Source organism: Ursus arctos, unplaced genomic scaffold, assembly GCF_023065955.2.
Source record: "Ursus arctos isolate Adak ecotype North America unplaced genomic scaffold, UrsArc2.0 scaffold_7, whole genome shotgun sequence".
In the NCBI taxonomy this organism is placed as follows: Eukaryota; Metazoa; Chordata; class Mammalia; order Carnivora; family Ursidae; genus Ursus; species Ursus arctos.
Window position 1 is genome coordinate 24,901,110 of NW_026623089.1, and position 15,585 is coordinate 24,916,694.

The following is a 15,585-nucleotide window of genomic DNA, read 5'->3' on the forward strand; positions in this document are numbered from 1 at the left end:
GTTTGCGTAAGTAAACGGGTTTCCCATCCGCAGACCACACGGCTTCTTTTGACCCTGTCCTCCTTGCCTTCACCCGTAGTGAGGGTTTTTCTGGGAGGTGGCCCAGGAGCTCCCGATGGGGGTGGGTTCACCACAGTCCCCACCACTCTCCATTGAATAACGCCCACCTTCTTAATTCATTTGCTTTACCTATGTGGCCCTGTAGGTCTTAGAGATTTCAGGGTGTGTAAATCCTCATCTGGTTTAGGAGCACCCCTTCCTGTGAAGATCTCTGAGCAAAAGAGACCTCTGCAAACATTAAACTCCAGGAGTGGGGAAGGGTGCTGGCTACAGCGCAGGCCTCCTACAACACAGGGTAGGGGTGGGGGGTGTTAAAGAACCAGATCTGGAGAGATGAAGGCAGGGAGGAGTCAGTGTAGGATCTGTAGTGTGCACTCACCTTCTAGCTTATAGTATCTCTCAGGATGTGGCTATGGCTTAGGAGAGGGAGTTAGGAAGAACTTTTTAGTAGACTCCAGAATTCCAGACTGAAGTCCTCTTTGATTTGGAATCTTAAGGATGTAGTTCTAGGACAAGTTTTAACTTCACACAGGGAAACAGTAGCTGAGACAGGCCACTAAACGAAGGGAGAGGGGCATCCTATGGGACTTTGGAACATACTTCTTGGCTTTATGCTTGATGTCATGGAAGATGGTCAGGCCATGCCACAGCCTGTTCCCCTGGTTCCTTATCACAGACCAAGACCTGAGCTTAATTCTGCGTTCACTGGGCTCAGAGATACCTGGCGAGGTGAAGGATGGAAGAGTGCTAGCTAACCTACTGAGTGATTACTTTCTGCTAGCCATCATGCCAGAACTTTTGCATAGGTTTACTTCCTTCTGGCCACTCTTCAGGGTGGCCCTTTACCCCCATCTTAGAGATCAGAAACCAGGGCTCGGCTGCAGCGCTCTGCACAAGGTCACTAGCAAGCAAACATACACTGTTTCCTCACTACATAATTCTACTTCTTAGAGCAATGAGGCTCTTGAAATCTCATTAATTTCCATGCAGCCAGCATAAGGCTAATAAGTGGGCTTCCGAAGAGTTTTAGCCAATAACAAAGTAGCAGCCTGGTTTATAATTCAGAGTCAGAGGTGATGGGCTTGAATTGTGGCTTCTGCACTTACCAAGCCTGTAGGAATAACAACACCTACTTCCCAAGGTCGAGAAAGATTGACTTGATGCATGTGAAGGGGCTTTGTAAGCTGTATAGGGATAAGGGGTTCTTGTCATCATTGTCCTCTTTCAAGTAAAGGGACATTGCTTCCCATCTACCATCAACAGGATATGAATTGGGGTTAGTGATGGGATTGGAGGAAACTGTCCACCATTTCCATGTGCAGGCCTTCAGGGTGCCCCTTGGCAAAGAGAATGCAGCCAGCCTTGCCTGGGGTACCTGAGGCCAGCATGAGTGGGGTGAGTAGAAACAGCTGCAGATAACCAGATCTTACTTCTGGGCTCTAGTTCCAGTCTCATTTCAACTGAGAAGAACTCATGAGAAGAACTCAGATTATTCAGGACCAAATAACTAAAAGTCAGCAAAATGTCCTGGTTGGAGTTTTACCTTTCTTTCTCTTTCCATCCTCCAATAGAAGCAGTACTCCAAAGGTAAAACACACACAAAGCAGCAGGGAGGCAAAAGGCCCGGATAATCCAACAAAGGGGTAGTGGCCTGGAAAATCTAGAGTGGGCTGTAGTTTGTAATTTCTAAACAGTGTATCTTAGATTCCAAACTGAGATTCCCCCATGGGATTTGTACCTCCCCTTTCTTGGCATACCACCCCACAGGCCCAGATGTTTGCCTTTAATATTTTTAGCACAAAGCTCTATTACCAAGGAGTGATCTTGGCTGAGCCTCAAACGACAATTTCTTCCAGCTGGCCAGGTTTCTTGAGGGAGTGCCCTGCCTTATGCAAAGGCCGCCTCTTCACCTTCCTGTAATGTCAGATGCAGGCGTTGCAGACACATGGGTTAGTCATCCCCAGGTTCTCGCTCATGCCACATCCTCTGTGGCCCCTCTGTGGCATTTGGCGGTGCTCACTACTCACCTTGGTTTCAAAGATTCAGTTTTTGGCCTTCTGCTCTTCCCTCATAAACTCTTTTTTAGATCTTATGTCTCGCAGAGGCAAGGAGGCTTGTGGTAGAATTCTCTCCCTAAGGGCTCTAGTTTTGCATCATGGCTCTTTCTAGCCATGGGACTTTGAATAAATCACTGCTGAACCTTAGTTTCTTTATCTGTAAAATTTCAGCAAAACTATCCACCTGAGTGGTTTCCACATCGGCTGCTCATTAGAAGTCCCTGCGTACTTAAATTCAGATTCTTGGGCCTTACCCCCAGACCCTCGAATTTAGTTCTGAGAAGCCTTGACCTGCCTCTCATGAGATTTCTGAGAGGTTTAAATGAGATTATATATACAGAATGGGTATACCGTGCCTGCCATGTGCATGCTCAATAAATGGTGGCTGTTAGAACTATCTCTTTATTCATTCAGCAAGTATTTTTGAGTGCAAGGCACTGGACTGGGTGCTAGGTATGGACTCTCTCCATGAGACTGGAATCCTAGCAAGACAGATAGAGATTAAACAGCTAATTATACAGTTCATTATTAATTATAACTGTGACAAGTGCCCTGAAGGAGAGTACAAGTTGCTGTGGAGCGTATAACAAAAGGCCTGACCTATGCCGATGATGCTCGAATCCTTATTTCCAATTTCCAACTTTAATCTCACACCTCCAACTGCCTGTTGGACATCTCCTCATCAATGCTTGCTGGTCTTCAAGTACTTTATATCTAAAAATGAACTTATCTCACCTTTAGCCTCTCCACCCCAGCCCACTTCTTGATGTTGACTTTTCTCTCCTACCCCCGTTCCTCCACTTGTGCAATTCTTTCTTCCTCTGGTATTTCCTCCTCTGCCCCTATTTCAACTGTTGTAATCCTTAAGGCTCAAATGCCACCTCCTCAATGAAGCCTTGTCTGCTATTTCAAATGTAAGGTGATGCCTTTTCAACACTCACATTGACTCATAATTACCTACGATCTTCTACTGTTAAATTATTTGTGTGCTTGTCTAAACTTAACTGAAAGTCCCTTGAGCACAATTCTTCTTCTACATGTGTGAATCTCTCTCAGCATCTATTACAGTATTAAACACATGTAAGGTGAAAAAAATGGTTGAAAACTCTTTTCTGGAGATGCCTGGGTGGCTCAGTTGGTTAAGGCTCTGCCTTTGGCTCATGTCATGATCTCAAGGTCCTGAGGTTGAGCCCTGCATCAGGCTCCCTGCTCAGCGGGGAGTCTGCTTCTTCCCCTTCCTCTCCCTCTGCCCCAACCCTGCTTGTACTCTCTCCCTGCTAAATAAATTAAAAAATCTTTTAAATTATTTTCTGTACAACCACTTGGGATGAGTCTTTGGTGTGACACCAAGGGTGCAACCCATAAAAGAAGTCAATAGATTTGATTTCATCAAAATTAAAAAAATTTTTTTCTGCAAAAGACCTTATTAAGAAAGTAATAATAATAAGATGATGATGATGATGAAAAGACAAACCATAGACTGGGAAAAATGTTTACAAATCATATATCCCACAAAGGATTTGTATCCGTAATATATAAAGAACTCTAAACACAGCAGTAAGAAACATTCCAGTTAGGAAATGGGCAAAAGATTTGAACAGACATTTTACCAAAGGGAATATACAGATGGCAAATAAGTGTATGAAAATGTGTTCAACATCACTGGCCATTAGGGAAATGCAAGTGAAAACCCCAGTGATATCAACTATCTACCTACTAAAGTGGCTGAAACAAAATATTGACAATATGAACTACTTACAGGATTCAGGGCATCTGGATCTCTTATCTGTAGGATTGTAAAATGGTACAGCCACTCTGGAAGACACTTTGGCGGTTTCTTATAAAGTGAAACATATGCTTACCATATGACCCGGCAATCTCACTCCTGAGTATTCAGCCTAGAAAAAAAAAAAGAAAACCGGGGCACCTGGGTGGCTCAGCTGGTTAAGCAGCTGCCTGAGGCTCAGGTCATGTTCTCAGGGTCCTGGGATTGAGCCGCATCCGGCTGGCTCTCTGCTCGGTAGGGAGTCTGCTTCTCCCATTCCCCTCCCCACCCGACTTGTGCTCTCTCTCTTTCTCAAATAAATAAATAAAATCTTTAAAAAAAAAAAGAAGAAGAAGAAAAAGAAAAATGAAAACCTACCAAAAAATCTGTACATGAATATCCATAGCAGCTTTCTTGGTAATAGACAAAAACAGGAAGCAACCCAAATGTCCTTCAACAGGTGAATGGATAAACCAACTATCCAGTGTAATACTACTCAGTAACTATTAAAACAATTAAAATTAAAAAATAAAAAGAATCAACTGCAGATGAATAATTCTCAACAACTTGGATGAATCACAAGGATATTGTGCTGATCTCAAAATGTTACATAATACATGACTCCATTTGTGTAACATTCTCAAAGTGACAAAATTGTAGTGATGGAGAACAGATTAGTGTTTGATGAATTAGGGTTTGAGGGAGGAATTGACTATAAAGGGGTAACAGGAAGGGTTTGGGGTTTTGTGTGTGTGTGTGTGTGTGTGTGTGTGTGTGTGTGTGGTAATGGAGCCATTATGTTACTCAACTCTATACATGTGAAAAATTCATAGAATGAAAGAGAAAGAAACTGAGAAACCTAGTGAAATCCAAATAAGATCCGTAGTTGAATTAATTTGCTGTGTCAGTGTCATTTTCCTGGTTTTGATAATGTACTGGGGTTATATAAGATGTTATCATGAAGAGCAAGCTGGGTGAATGGTACCTGGGAACTTTCTGTACTACTTTTGCAACTTCTTGTGAGTCTTAAACTATTTCAAAGTAAGAAATAGTTCTTTGGGAAAAAAAATATATAAATAGGGAAATGTTCTTTGGCGATACACGCTGAAGTATTTTGGGTTGCAATGTCATGGTTTATATAACTTACTCTCAGATGGTTTAGCAAACACGCGGGCGCGCACACACACACACACACACACACACATAGGAGATAAAGCGAATGTGGCAAAAAGTTAACAGTTAGCCTTGCAACTTTTCTCTAGGTTTGAAATTTTTCAAAATAAAAAGTTAGGAATATTGGTTAATATATAGATGGATAGGTAGATAGATAAAGTAAGCAAAAAAAAAAAAAAATAGGGACACCTGGGTGACTCAGTTGGTTAAGCATCCACCTCTTGATTTTGACTCAGGTCATGATCTCAGGGTTGTGGGATCAAGCCCCACATCTGGTTCTGCAATGGGTGTGGAACCTGCTTAAGATTCTCTTGGGATGCATGGATGGCTCAGTCTGCCTTCAGCTCAGGTCATGATCCCAGGATCCTGGGATTGGTCCCTCATCAGGCTCTTTGCTCAGTGGGAAGCCTGCTTCTCCCTCTGCCTCCTGCTCCCCCTGCTTGTTCTCTCTCTCTCTCTCTGACAAGTAAATACCTAAAATCTTAAAAAGGAAAAAAAAAAAAAAAAGATTTTCTCTCTCCCTCTGCCCTGCCACTCCTCTCAAATAATAAAAAAAAAAAAAAAAAAGAAAGTGTCACCCAAATCTAGGATTGAACCAATGACCTTCAATCTAATGCTTTCCCAATTTCATCTAATTTAAAGTCTTCTCCTCCCTCCTTTTTGCCAAATAGGAAAATCCTGCTTTTTCTAGAGTAACAGAAAAAGGTCAGAATTCACACTTTGTTGGGGGTATTTTAAGTGCTACTCTGAGTTCTTGGTGTTATCCTAGTCATTTAACAAACATTTACTGAACCTTGGCTCTATGCCAGCTGCCAGAATTACAGCAATGAATATAGAAGTGATAAAAAGCGTCACTATTCTCAGATTAAATATTTATAAATATAGAATCATATGCATCTTATATACTGTTCTGCGGCTTTTTAAAATGCCATTCATTGTGACCATTTTCCCACAACAGGTATCTCTGTCTATGTACTTCTTTCTACAATTCAGTGTAGTACGTGAATGTGCCATAATTTGTTTAATCAGTCTTTTGTTGAACTTTTATGTTGTTTTTAGTTTTTCCCTGTTAAAAACACTCTATTTTTTTAAAAAGGAAGAAAAGAAAATATATCACCTGAATGAAATGCAGCTTCCATTTCTACTTTGCCTTAAGCAGTCAACCAACCAACATTTCTTGAACACCTACTGTGTGTCCAGCTGGATGTTTGGTGCTGTTTGTGTCTGTGTAGGAGAAGACATGACACATGGTTGCTACTCTTAAAGAACTTGCTATTAGTTGAAGAGTTAGGCTAACTTAGGTCCTAACTTAAGAACTACCATTAGGCAGTATGTATTCGACTGCAGACCACAGGTGCTAAGACCTCAGAGGGAAACCCATGCCCTCTCTGTGTCCAGTTTTAGACTAGTTATTTATTCAGCAAAGTTTCTTTAGCCTTAATGAAAATATGCTTGCATGAGGATATAATTAAGGCAGGTAAGGAGTATCGTGCTCCAAACTTTCTGGAGAAGGGGGTGTGTTTTTAGCAAAGGTATGTGATATAATGTGACATCAGGCTAAGTCATACTTCCAGTTGTCTTCTGTTCATAAAAATTAGACTATTCCTATCTATATAGAAGATAAACCCTCTCTCGCTGGCTGTCTCCCCTCTCTCGCTGGCTGTCTCTCCCTCTCTCGCTGGCTGTCTCTGTCAAATAAATAAATAAAATCTTAAAAAAAAAAAAAATAACAGAATAGAGAGACCAGAAATGGACCCTCGGCTCTTTGGGCAACTAATATTTGATAAAGCAGGAAAAAACATCCGGTGGGAAAAAGACAGTCTCTTCAATAAATGGTGCTGGGAAAATTGGACAGCTACATGCAAGAGAATGAAACTTGACCACTATCTCACACCATACACAAAAATAAACTCCAAATGGATGAAAGACCTCAATGTGAGACAGGAATCCATCAAAATTCTAGAGGAGAACATAGGCAACAACCTCTACGACATCAGCCAAAGCAACCTTTTTCATGACACATCCCCAAAGGCAAGAGAAACAAAAGATAAAATGAATTTATGGGACTTCATCAAGATTAAAAGTTTCTGCACAGCCAAGGAAACAGTCAAAAAAACTAAGAGGCAGCCCACGGAATGGGAGAATATATTTGCAAATGACACTACAGATAAAGGACTGGTATCCAAGATCTACAAAGAACTTCTCAAACTCAATACACGAGAAACAAATAAACAAATCAAAAAATGGGCAGAAAATATGAACAGACACTTTTCCAATGAAGACATACAAATGGCTAACAGACACATGAAAAAATGTTCAAAATCATTAGCCATCAAGGAAATTCAAATCAAAACCACACTGAGATACCACCTTATGCCAGTTAGAATGGCAAAAATAGACAAGGCAAGAAACAACAATTGTTGGAGAGGATGTGGAGAAAGGGGATCCCTCCTACACTGTTGGTGGGAATGCAAGTTGGTACAGCCACTCTGGAAAACCGTGTGGAGGTCCCTTAAAAAGTTAAAAATTGAGCTACCCTATGATCCAGCCATTGCACTACTGGGTATTTACCCCAAAGATACAGACGTAGTGAAGAGAAGGGCTATATGCACCCCAATGTTCATAGCAGCAATGTCCACAATAGCTAAATCGTGGAAGGAGCCGAGATGCCCTTCAACAGATGACTGGATTAAGAAGTTGTGGTCCATATATACAATGGAATATTACTCAGCTATCAGAAAGAACGAGTTCTCAACATTTGCTGCAACACGGACGGCACTGGAGGAGATAATCCTAAGTGAAATAAGTCAAGCAGAGAAAGACAACTATCATATGATTTCTCTCATCTATGGAACATAAGAACTAGGATGATCGGTAGGGGAAGAAAGGGATAAAGAAAGGGGGGGTAATCAGAAGGGGGAATGAAACATGAGAGACTATGGACTATGAGAAACAAACTGAGGACTTCAGAGGGGAGGGGGGTGGGGGAATGGGATAGACCGGTGATGGGTAGTAAGGAGGGCACGTATTGCATGGTGCACTGGGTGTTATACACAACTAATGAATCATCAAGCCTTACATCGGAAACCGGGGATGTACTGTATGGTGACTAACATAATATAATAAAAAATCATTAAAAAAAATAAATAAAATAAAATGTCCCTCTCTCGCTGGCTGTCTCTGTCAAATAAATAAATAAAATCTTTAAAAAAATAAAATAAAATAAAATGTGGGGCGCCTGGGTAGCGCAGTCGTTAAAGCGTCTGCCTTCGGCTCAGGGCGTGATCCCGGCGTTCCGGGATCGAGTCCCACATCGGGCTTGCTCTGCTGGGAGCCTGCTTCTTCCTCTCCCACTCCACCTGCTTGTGTTCCCTCTCTCGCTGGCTGTCTCTGTCAAATAAATAAATAAAATCTTAAAAAAAATAATAAAATAAAATAAAAAGAAGATAAAAATAAAGAGCTATGAGTCCATTGGTATGGCTCAGTTGATGGTGACACATCAGTCTATGTGGTTGTAGTTTTGCTTATAAATTTGTGTTTATGTGGTTTTGCATTGCATTCTTTGACACACTGGTTTTTTTTTTTCCTTTTCACTTTTACCATATTTTTGCTTAAGGCATTTGGGCTATCTTGGTAACCATTCTTATTTAAAAATAAAATCAAAACAAAGATTTCTGGGTAAAAAAAGTTTTGTGTTTTGGCCTCAGCAGTCTCTCTGTGCTGAAGCCTATCAAAAAGGTTCTGCGTGTTTGTGTAATTCTCTCTCTCTCATCCTTTCCCCTTCCCAGAATTATCTATTCATCCACCTTTTCTAAATCTGAGTTTAGGCTGAACCAGAATTGCCAGGGCCCCAGGAGCATACAAAGAGACTTCCCTGCTCAATTACACTTCAGGACCTTGGACAGCTCTCCAGCCTTCCTGGTGTGGGTGTCCACTTACTACACTTCGCAGAATATCAGAATGGAATCAAATTTGAGAAATCATTTAGTCCACTCTCTGCCTTTTGCTGATGCCCAGAGGAAGGATCCCAGTCAGCAAATATTTCAGGATTATTAACAGCCTGGCTGTGGGAGACACAAATGGCTTGGAGGCCTCTCTTTCCTCCAACATTTCCTATACCTTCATGTCTGCTGATGCCTAAAAAAATTTTCAGTTCAACTCAACAAACTTAAATGGATCAAGCTTTTCCCTCCATGGAAAGAGATATGGTCTAAACACAGGTATACTCTGGGAAGGGAACAAAGGGACTTTAGTTTGAATGAAAAAATAATCCCTCCTAAGGGCTGGTCTCTATAGGGACTAGAGGGAGAGAAAACAGCAGAACATTGGGGACCCAAAAGGGGCTAGAGAGGGAATGACAGAATGAAGTGGAGAAGAGGGACATTCGGTGAAGTCTGGTCTCTGAAGGCAGACGTGGTGAGCTTCACACTGTTCGTAACAGTGTGCTCTGAACACATAAAAGAGAAGGCTCACACTTTCCTAAAATGAGAATACAGAGACCTGCTGTCTTCGCTCCACATATACATAGCAAGAGTCACTAGGCCATTTTCAAAAGATGTTTACGTAATGACTTAATACATTTTTTTCATCATTTTTCCTCACAACAAACTTAGAAAGGGTTTTATTATCTCTGTTTTTCAAATGAATATACTAAGAAGTTGGGTAACTTGCCTAAAGTGACACAGGTAGAAAACGGCAGAGCTGAGTCTTGAACCCAGGTTCTCTGACCCTAAGCTGCTGTTTCTTCCATCATACTGCATCCCCAATGGATTTTTTGGTGTGGTAAAATATGCATAACATTAATTTTACTATTTAAACAATTTTAAAATGTACAATTCAGTGGTGTTAAGTACTTTCATAATGCCGTGTAATCATTGCCACTAGATAGTAGCCACTATTTCTAAAACTTTTTCATCATTCCAAACAGAAACTTTCTAACCATTAAGTAATAACTCCCCAATTCCCCCAGACCCCAGCCCTTGGTAACTGCTGTTCTACATTCTGTCTCTTTGATTTTGATTATTCCACATACCTCATGTCAGTGGAATGATACCATATTTATTCTTTTGTGTCTGAATTCTTCTATTTGGCTTAATGTTTTCAAGATTCATCCACGTTGTAGCATGTATTAGAACTTCATTTCTTTTTATGGCCTAATGGAGGCTTGTGGTTGCAAAGGACAGAGTCACTCAGGCCACCGTAAGTAATAAGGGGTGATTGTAAGCAATCTTAGAGAATTAAGGAAGACAGAAATCTCAGCAACAGGGCTAGAAGTTCAGGAATAGCCATATAACTGGGCTTATTGAGGACTTAAAAGGAGTCTGGAATCTAATCAGCACAACTCTAGGGACCCAAAAATCTCATTGCCCCCTTAATGGCAGGAATTTGCTAATTTTCTGATACTTGGCCATTTTGTCAACTCAGTGATATTCTGCTTCCACAGCTTCTGTATGACCTGGCACTACCAACCACCTACTTCTCACTCTTTGAGAAGCAACACTTAGGTTTTTGTTGACTCCAGATTTCTACTATCTCAAGGACATGCTATCTTTTCTCTGTGCCCTTCATTTCCTGTGCCTTCTGTCAGCTGACCATATCTTCAAAAATCTCTCTTTTCTGCTTGGCCTGGTTAATCTCCAGTCATCTCATATCATACCACCTCATAAGCCACGTGCCCATCTAGAAATTAGCTGCCCTTGAGTCGAGCATCTTCCCCTACTCTGATCAGGTGTGGCCAGGATGTGGGGGGTCCCATGCTATTGAGTACGTCTTTTAATTGTAAAGGTCTTCTTCTCTTGGGAGGAGGTTGGGAGCATGGCAGGCAGATGCCCAGGGAGTCATTGACTTCATCCTTCTAGATCAGCTCTTCTGTGCTCTGCTATGAGGCTGTCCTTTGTACTATAACCCTATGACCTGCCTCTACTTCTGTAACTTCACAAGTCATGGAGCACAGGTGTATATTCTGAGTTGATGTGTACTATGCAGATATTTCTGCACATATTTTTAAAATTATGCAAATAATTGCCATATGGTGATATGGAGTTTGGAGTTGCTTGAAATATCTGCAGCTTATTTCAAGCTGCCTACTTACAGTTTCTGAATGAGGTTGTTTCTCTCAAGACTGAAAATCTGTTTTCAGTTCTCTTGCCAAGTCTACAGTAACAAGAAGATAGAACACAGGTGTGAGCAAATGCACGAAGTGGGTTCCACTTACCATAAACTGTCATAAAAAGGACTGGATTATGGGGATAGGCCGACTCTGTCACAGTCACCAAACAGCACATAAGTATCTCATGCCCACTTTCTTCCCACTACATTTCCCAACCTCACTTGTAGTTAGGCTGGGGCATATGTCTAATTCTGGCCGAAGGGTTGTGAGAGGAAGTGATACATGTTCTCCATACTTTCTCCTCCTGGAAGGTATGAGTTGAGTTGGCAGAACCCGCAAGAGCAGACTGGATCCCTGAATCATTGTTTGGAATGGTGCTGTTCTGGGGAGCCTCCTGGCTCACAGAGGACTTTTTGCAAGTAGGAAATAAATTTTTATGGGTTAGGCTCCGGAGACTCGGGATTGACTGTTACTGCAGCATAGCCTAGAGTCAGCTTGACTAGTAGTCGCTAACTAACCGCGTGAGCTTGGGCAAGTAACAGTGTCCTCAGTTCTCATCTCCCTCTTCTGAAACATAAGAGTTGGCCCATATACTCTCAAAGGTCACCTTCTAAGATTCTCTGATTCCTAATTGACCATGTCCTGCTGCAAGGTTTTCTGTCCACTTCTTTCCATTCCTACTGCCATTGACGTATATTATTTCTCACTTGATCATTCTAAAAGCCGCCTAATTGCCCCCATGTATCCAGGCTCGTGCATGTCATCCCTTCTACTTCCTCAGTGTAGATTACGTCACCTTCTTCCTCAAAAGCCTTCACTAGTTACCCACTGCCTGCTGAACAAAGACTATGTGATGACTGATATTTGAAGTCCTTGATAGGAACGCCTGGGTGGCTCAGCCACTTAAGCATCTGCCTTCAGCTCAGGTCATGATCTCAGGGTCCTGGGATCGAGCCTCGAGTTGGGCTCCCTGCTCAGCAGGGAGCCTCTTTCTCTCTCTGCCTGCCGCTCCCCCCACTTGTGCTCACTCTCTCTCTTTCTCTCTCTGTCTCTCTGACAAATAAATAAATAACATCTTGAAGTCCTTGATAATCGATGGTTGGTTATTTGTGCAGAGCTCTCTTTTGTCACCTGCACTGTGGGTTCCTTGAGGCCCAGTGCCATTTATGTCTGATTCAGTTTATAGCCTCCCTCATGCTAGTTCCTATTGAAGTAGAAAGTCAGATATCTCCAAACTAGGAATGAGGCCCTAATAAAATGATAGAAACCATGAAATGAATTTCATTGATGATGTTTGCCAGTAGTATGCCTATGTTCTGCCTAGTGGTAACATGCAGAACATGTGTATGTTAAAATACAGAATATGTGTGTTAAAATCCACATCCAAAGATGATTGAAGACTACCTGAAAGGGATTGTGCAGTAAGGGAGGTAAGGGAGTTACAAAGATGCAAGGCAAGCTCCCTGCCCTCCAGGGAATGAGAGGTGGGGACATGTGTGCTGGAAGCAGACTGCTTCGAACAGCAAAGGAGTCCTCAAAGTGGCTTCCTAGAGATAGCAGCAGAAGGAAACCGGTTATTTGGGTTGGCCCTAAAAACAGCCCTTCTTCAAAGAAGTGCCATGACTCAGACCCCACTGGTTTCACCCCTGTAGTACCATGGGGGATGTCTGCTTGACCTACAACACTGGCAGAGGAGAAGAAAGGTGGACTCAGAATGGAGGAGAAAAGAGGAAGAGAAGGAAAGTGAAGAAGAAAATAAGAGTAAGGAAAGTTCACTACCAAAGAATCTAACGTCTACATCCTACTTCTTAGTTCAAACAGCATTTTCGTGAGAATCCTGTGAGGTGGCTATTGATACTTTCATTCTGCTGGTGAGAAAAAAGCATGAGAGGTCAAGAGATTTGCTCAAGGGCACAAATCGAAGTTTCTAACTCAGAATTTTGTACTGTGTTCTCATTTGTCTCTCCAACAAGAGAAAGTACTACAGTTCCTGTACCATGAAGTAAATTATGATGTTTACTGTATGTGAACAAAATTATAATATGTAAATATGGTAATGATAGATTATGACCCAAAGAACAAAATAAATATCTATGAGCCCATACTTATTTTTTATTTAAATTCAGTTAAGTAACATACAACGTATTATTAGTTTCACAGGTAGAGTTCAGTGATCAATCAGTGTTACATAATACCCAATTATGAGCCCATACTTAAATAATTAAAAGATCGGATAAATAAATGGGAAAGAAGGGACAAATCTCCCTTATAGAAGGATTTCAATTAATACATGTAAAAGAGATGAGAGAAACAGAAAATCACTATTAGAACAGTAATTTACACTATTACCACAGTAATAATTGCTGCAAGTAAGATCTACTGATGAAGCTAATATTAGTGGACAAAACTTGAAGGAGAAACAGGATATTTGCATAGCTTCAAAATATAGTCCCCCAGATATCTATTATCTTTTTTAAAACATATGTCCAAAAATGCTTTGATATTCTTTTCTCCATAATGTAGACCTTAATTCCCCTCCCCTTATATGTGGGCTAGGTTTAGTGATATGCTTCTAACGAATATAGTTGGAGTCAGCAAAGAGCCAAATAGCAACTGCATTAGTCTCTGTGAGCCATATAGTCTCTTTTGCAACAGTTCACCTCTGCCATTGTAACATGAAAGCAGCCACAGAAAATATGTAAACAAATGAGTGGCTGTGTACCAATAAAACTTTATTTACAAAAACAGTCAGTGGGCTGGCTTTGGCCTTCCAGCCATAGTTTGCTGACCTCTGAAATAGCATATGGAAAGGAAAAAATAGTAACTTTGCAGTGGGGAAACCTTGCAGACACTACCTTAACCAAGTAATCAGGTTAACATTACCAATAATAAGTCATATTGAAGTGATGTCAACAAAACAGTAGAGTGAGGAACTCCAAAAGTTCATCCCTTCATAATAGCAACAAAAAATGTGGCAAAAACTGTCAGAATCAACTTTTTCGAACACTAATAGACCTATAGTAAGTAATGAGGTTAAATCAATAATCAAAAAACTCTCAGCAAAAACAACAAAATCCCAGGACTAGAAGCTTTCACTGGTAAATTCTATCAGATATTTAGAGAAAAATCAGCAGTAAACCTTCTCCAATTCTCACAAAAAAATACAAGAGGAGAGAACACTTAGAAAAAGATTTTATTTATTTATTTGACAGAGAGAAAGAGCACAAGTAGGGGGAGGGGCAGAGGGAGAGGGAGAAGCAGGCTCCCCACTGAGCAAAGAGCCCAATGTGGGACTTGATCCCAGGACCCCAGGATCATGGCCTGAGCCAAAGGCAGACACTCAACCAACTGAACCACCCAGGCACCCCAAGAGAGCACTTCTTAACTTATATGAGGCCAGTATTGTCCTGATACCAAAGCCAGACAAAGATAACACATAAAAAGGAAACTACAGGCCCAATATCCCTTATAAATACAGATGCAAAAATCCTTAATGAAATACTAGCAAATTGATTCAGGCAAGTACATTAAGAGGATTACACCTCATGACTAAGTGAGATTTACCCCAACAATGCAATGGTGGCTCAGCATATGAAAATCAATGCAACACACCATATTAATAGAACAAAGGATGAAAATACACATGGTTTCATTTCAATCAATGCAGAAAAATTGTTCAATAAAATCCGACACCCTTTCATGATAAAAACACCCAACAAACTAGAAACAGAAAGGAGCTTTCTCAGGGTGCCTGCGTGGCTCAGTTGGTTAAGCATGTGACTCTTGATCTCAGCTCAGGTCTTGATTTCAGGGTCATGAGTTTAAGCCCTGTGTTGGGCTCCACGCTGGGTGTGAAGCCCACTTAAAAAAAAGTTTTTTTTTTTAAATAAAAGAAATGAACTTTCTCAACCTGATAAAAAGCATGTACAAAAACCCCATAGTTAACATCCTAATGGTGAAACATGGAAAGCTTTCTTCCTAAGATCAGGAACAAGGCAAAGAGATCCACTCTTTCCGTATCTATCTAACATTGTACTGGAAGTTCTAGCCAAAGAATTAGGCAACAAAAAGAAGTTAAAAAGCCTTCAGATTCGAAAGAAAGAAGTAAAACTATTTCTATTCACAGATGACATGGTTTTATAGAGAGAAAAATCCTAAAAAATCCACAAAAATCTATTCATGTCAAACAAATTCAGCAAGGTTGCAGGATACAACATCAGTGTACTCAAATCAACTGTACTTCTATAAACGAGCAATGAACAATCTGAAAATTAAAATTTGAAAATTCCACTTATGGGGTGCCTGGCTGGCTCAGTCGGTAGAGCATGCAACTCTTGATCTCGGGGTGGTGAGTTCAAGCCCCACACTGGGCATGGAGCCTACATAAAATAAAAATTTAAAAAATAAGTAAAATAGGGGCG